Genomic DNA, 6,000 nt, shown 5'->3' with positions numbered 1-6,000 from the left:
TTGCTGATTTTTCAGAGGTCGTGCTGGTGTGATGCATTCGTCCTGTGCGTCAGTCAGGGCTCCTGGGTGGAATACAGAGCCCACCCTGGTTACATGGGGGAGGCTCAGGATTGCCTGCTGCCACTCCCCCGGCCCCCCCCAAGGCCTGACCGTAGGCCATGTGGCCAGAAGGCCATGCCCCAGCCCTGGAAGTCAGCTCAGAGCACAGCAGGACACTGGACTGGCCTTTGTAGAGGGCATGGAACCACGGTCCAGTCCCTGCAGAGGCAGAAGTGTGCCTTCCCCACCCCTGACCATGTCCCCAAGCCCTGCCCCCGCCGCCCGGGCCCCACGGCATCTGGCCTGTGTCCTGGGTGTGGCCCCACCCCGGGCCCACCACCTCCCCGCTCGAGCGAAGCCCAGCTCCTGAGGATGCCAGCCCGGCCGGGTCACCGAGGCCGCCCCTCCAGCCTCCCCTCAGCACCATCTGCCTGGGCCCCCAGCCCTGTCACCCTGAGCCTCTCTCCACCAGCGCCTGCCCTGCTGGGTGCCGCTGCGTGTGCCCTGGGCGCAGACTCCCCGCAGCTGTCTGCGGCGCCCGCAGCCCCGGGGGAGCAGTGCTCTGTCCCCCGCCTGGCTGCGCCCCTCCTTCCGTCCTAGGGTGGGGCCCCGGAGCCCGCCACTGCCTGCGTCCCCGCGGCCCTCGTCAGCCCGGTGAGCTGGCGGGTCCCCGCCGCCCCGGGCTCCTCATCTGAACGCCCGTGGGGCGCGGCGCCCGGGTGGGTTCCGCTGTGGCCCCGCGGTCGCAGCGTTGCTGGGGCGAGTCGACCTGCCGCCCTTCGGACACGACATGTGGGGCGTCTTTGGCCTCACCCTCTCTGCTGACTACACTTGTCACGTGAAGGACGACGTGTAAAACGCACGGAGCATGGCAGGGAGAGGTCCCCGGGGTGGGGAGTGTCTGCTGTGACACTGGGGGCGCTCGCGGAGCCAGCAGGGGCGCAGCCGCGCCGTGGAGGCCCTCCCTCGAGTCCCAGGGCGGCTTGGTGGTGTCATCTCCTTTCAGGGGCCCCGACAAGGGTGGACGTGTTCATGGGCCCCAGGCCTGGGCATCCAGCCCTGCAAGGAGCTGAGCTCGGCCCCTGGAGGGGCGCAGGCTGCGGGGGACGGGCCGGTGGGGTTGGCGGTGGGGGGCGGTGAGACGGCATCACCTCCGTCCCTCCGCGCAGGTCGCTGCGTTGCGGCCGTGGGCTGCCCTGTCCGAGCGGCTCCCACTGGGCCCTGGCAGCAGCACTGTGAGGGCGCCCCGGCCTGCTGAGTGGGGGCCGCGGATGGGGCCTGTCCCCACCCCACGCGGCTCGTCGGAGCTGTGTGAGCGGCTGGACGTCCCTGTGACTCGTGCTCGCTCCAGGGAACGGTGGCGACATGTCCCTTTCAAGCGGGCATGAGCGTGTGCGCGCGTGTGGGCTTACCTTCCCGGCAGAGGACCTGACGCTGGAACCGACTCGGTGGAGATGAGAGACCAAGGATTGCCGGTGGCTTTTGGAAATCCTGGGTGATGCACTAAACGAGTTGGAACCACAGGAAACACTTGCAGCTTCAGGGCAGAGCAGACGCGGGGATTCTCACCGGGTTCTCCCTGCTGGACTAGTTCCCGCCCGTGAAGCAGCTCCACGGGGCGACGGGTGGCAGGGACGCCCCACCTGCAGCCTGAGCACCACCTCGCCCAGCCCGGCCCTGCCTGCTCCAGGCCGGTGTCCCCACCCCACGTGTGCCCGCACGGGGCTCCTCCGGGGCAAGAAGCCTCTGGGCCTTGAAGGCTGGTGGAGGGGGAGCGCCGGCGCCCGCACTGGACCCTCGGTATCCAGGGAGGATGAGACCACCGAGGTCCGGCCATGCGGGGCGGGGTGGAGCTTGGCCTTCACGTCCCGCCCCTGCACCCCCTGGGCACCGCCGGGATCCCGGCAGTCTTACAGGGACCCTGAGGCCTGGGCGAGAGACGAAGGGCGTCCTAGCCCTGCTGCGCCGGAGCTGAGGTCACCGGGTTGTGACTGGCCGCCAGCCAGGGACCAGCAACGGGGGAGGGTGGGAGTGAATCCTCCATCTGTCCACTCTCCTCCGGGCCACGGGGACGTGCTGGAGCTTCCCTCGGCCAAACCTGGCCCAAGGCACCTGAGAGCGGGGCCTGAGCCAGGGTAGCAGAGGGAGGAGGGGTGGGCCGGGCCGGGGCTCAGCGCACCCTGCAGGTGGGGCCCACAGGGGGGCCTCGGGGCCGGCCTTCTTTTGGGCTGGGGCCCGTGGGTGGTCGAGGGAGTGGTCACAATGCGTACTTGAGCCAGGGCCCCTGGGGGTCTCCGGAACGCCTCTGGAGAGAACGGAGCCTGCCCTTCAGCGCAGATCTCTGTCTCCTCTTACCCCCGTCAGCCGGGGCCACCCCGTCGCATCAGCGCTCCCCGCTGTGGACGTGCCATCAGGGTGGACAAGCACAGCGAGGTGCCCGCTGGGTGTCATCACGCTGCTGCCCAGGGCCGAGGGCACCATGGAGTGGGGCTGCCAGTCGCCGCAGGGAAGTAGAAGCTCCCCCCAGATCACTCGCCTTTCAGAGCACACGCTGAGTCCTGCGGCCCCTGTGCCATGAAGCCCGAGGGCTCCCGGTCACCGGAGGACAGGACTGCCCAGGAGAGCCTGCCCCCCGACCCCCTCCCCATGCTGAGAGGCAGCACCCGCTCCGGGTAGTTTTCGGGGCGCTGCTCAGACTTCACTTGCTCTGATGATGCCTGCCCCGCCCCTGCCGCCCGCCTGCACCCATGAGCACCCTTTTCCTGTTAATCCGTAAAGTGAGTTGCGTTTCCGGATTTTTCTATAATTGCACCATCCTGTGTTTGTGGGGTAATCCGCTGTGTTCTTCCTGAAATTGTCTGTTCCACTTGATTGGCAGCGTTTGGCTGAGGGGTTTCTGGCTACACTCACGAGGGAGTGGGTTGGCTTCTCCTCTCTGTGTCTTGGTTTTGGCATCAGAGTCAGACTGACCTCAAGGATAGTTTGGGGAGTCTCTGTTCTTTTTTCTCACTGGATCACCTGTTTCTTGAAAGTTTGGTAGAACTTACCTGTTAAACCGTCTGGACTTGCTGGTTTCTTTGGGGAATTTTTTTTTTTTTTAACATTTAAGCCATATATAGCATTATATTTAAAGTGGATTTCTTATAGATAGCATGTATTGGGGTCTTGTTTCTCTGTTTTTATTATTTTTATCCGATGTGACAATCTCTCTTTTAATTAGTATATTTTTGTTTAATAAAGTCATTGAAGTGCTTGGATCTGGTCTACAGCTTTATTTGCTTTCTGTCTGCTCCTCTGGTTGGGGTATTTGTTCCTGTTTTCCTGCCCTCTTTTAGGTTATTTGAATCTTTTTTAGTATTCTGTTTAGTTTGTTAGCTTTTAAAATATATTTATTTGTATTAATCTTCTAACGATTGCTCTGGGGATTACAGTAGACATAACCTATTTTGCACAGTCTATGTTAATAAGTTACCACTTTAAGTGACACCCAGAACCCATACAGCCGTGCAGGACCCCCCCATTTGTCATCCGTGTCACATGTGCACACGGGGGGGGTGTCACCCAGACGATGGTCTGGTTTTTGCTTTCAGGATTTAGTTATTTTAAAGACTTTCAAGGAGACAGATAACGTATTATCCTTGTTGAGATGTTCACTCTTTCTGTTTTCTGCACGGGCCTCTGGGGCCTCGTCTCCCTGGTGACATTTTCTGCCTTGAGAATGTCCTCCTCGTTTCTTTCCTCCCAGCCTGTTGGTTTTGCCCCTGTTCCTGGAGATGCTGCACCCCACGTAGGATTCAGACTGGACTCGCTGTCCCCGCTGCCTCTTGGTCTCCACATCTGGCAAGGAACCCTCGTGGCTGGACTTGCCGTCCCTTGAGCACTCCGTCCCTCTGACGGCTTCCAGGCTCCGGCCTCCGTCTCCGGTTCTCTTAATGGGATGAGTCTGGCCCTGGGCCCCTTTGAGTTTGTCCTGTTTGGGTGTCATGGAGCTTTGTGAGTGTGTAAGTTTGTGTGTCTGCCAGATTTGAGCAGCTGTCAGCCATCCTTGCTCCGGGGCACGTTGCTGCACCATCTTCTCTCTCACCCTGGACGCCTGGAGGTTACTTTTAAAGTGTGTTTCACATTATTTTTTGGCTTTGACCGACCGTCCTCTGTATGAACCCACACTCTGTTTGGGGGCCTCGCACAGACCTTGGTGTCAGGCCCATCCAAAGACCCAAAGCAGCAAGAACCAGAACCCCCGACGCGGCAAGGCCACCGTGCAGGTGTGCCTGGCCCGGGGACCATGGCGGGTGTGGTCAGCGACTAGTGCACGGAGGGCACCCAGCGTCCGTGGGGCAGCCTGCCCAGGAGGTACGGGCCATGGGAGCACGGCAGGGTTTCCCGCCACAGTGATGGAGTGGTGAGCGAGGGGGCGGTTCATGGGGCAACCTGGGGCAGCGGGGGTACCTTGGCTGCCAGAGGTTCTGCGTTGGTGGCGGGAGGAGCCAGCCGTGGCCGGTGCTCTGTCTGGCTGTGTGCAGCCCCCCGAGCTCCCCTGCAGGGTTAGCTGGGGGAGCCAGAACATTCCGGAGGGATGGCTGAGCTGGCAGGTGGCCCTGAGCAGGGCTGTGACCAGGGGTGGGGGTCAGGAAGGCTGAAGTCTCAGGGGAGGAGCCAGGCGGGGGGGCCCTGCATCCCACGGTTTCTAGATTGATCTAGAAAGTTCAATTGTGCTGCTAAATGGAAGAGGGTGGGTGGGACGAGGGGGCCAGGACGGAGGAGCTGGGGTGGGGACCCCACTATGGTGACGGCACCCAGGGGCCCGCTGGTGACCCAGGTCTTGGTGTCCAGGCTTATCGAGGGAGGGGCCGCAGGGCTGGGCAAGCAGACAGTGCCCAGAGCACACACTCACATCTAAGTGCCTGGACACCCCGCAAGGGGCCCTCAGTCCCCTCCCGGAGCAGGGCAGAGGCCTGGCCTCAGCGCCATCCCCTGCCCCTGGCACTCCCTGCCGCTGGCATCCCGTCCATCAGATAGCACCCCGTACCCGGCAGCGCTCCACGTTTGTGGACTGGCTTCAAGTATTTTCATGTACCCTCGAGAGAATCATTAAAAAATAATTAACCTAATTTAGCCTGATTGTCATAAAGAAATTAGCCACATGAATCACCTGCGATTTGCCAGCCTGCGCACGCCTGGCTCCAGGTGATTGCGGTCGCCGGGGAGACGGCTGCCCGCCGCCGGGGGAGGGGCCCAAGCCTCATCCGGAGGACCGGGACCCGCCAAAGCCCCTGCCCACCGGCTGCGTCCCTGCTGACCATAGGTGGCAGACGAGGTCCCCGGTGCGTCGGCACATGCCAGGCCGCCTCGGTGGCCAAGACTGGGGCCCCCGCCCGGAGCCCCGTGGGCTTGCCCGGGCACGGGCCGGCCCCTCAGCCCAGCGCTCCAGGGAGGGGCGTCCTCTGACGCAGGAGCCTGCGGGGTCTCCAGATGTGGCCTGGGTGACCACTCGTGCTGCGGCCAGGTGGCTGCGGGGCTCCGGGACGGCCGGGGGGCGGGCCCACTCCTCGCTTCCCGTCCCGGTCCGGGGGGTCTGCAGGGACTCTCGGCTGGGGCTCCTCCCCTGCACGGCCCCTCCAGGAAGGGAGGGGCTTAGAGCCAGCAGGTGGCGGGGACGGGGGTGTCTGCGCATGGGAAGGACGAAGGGGAGACAATAAACCGTGAAGTAAGACACGTCTGTCCCCATCCCGACCAGGAGGTGTCGACGGCAAGGTACGAAAGCACAGTTTAGTTGTGGCCGCTTGGGTCTGGGGCCTCTGTTGGTGAGCTGGTGACGTCGGATGTGTAATGAACACAGACACGGTTTATTCCCTCGTTGTTGTGCATTTATCCCATAAAATGTATATTCTTGCCCTCGTATCAACAGAATCACTAATCACGTCATACTCAAGATTTTCACTAAATTAATATCTATTGACA

This window comes from Balaenoptera musculus, chromosome 4 (genome assembly GCF_009873245.2).
Source record: "Balaenoptera musculus isolate JJ_BM4_2016_0621 chromosome 4, mBalMus1.pri.v3, whole genome shotgun sequence".
NCBI lineage: Eukaryota > Metazoa > Chordata > Mammalia > Artiodactyla > Balaenopteridae > Balaenoptera > Balaenoptera musculus.
Note: the sequence above shows the minus strand (reverse complement) of the source record.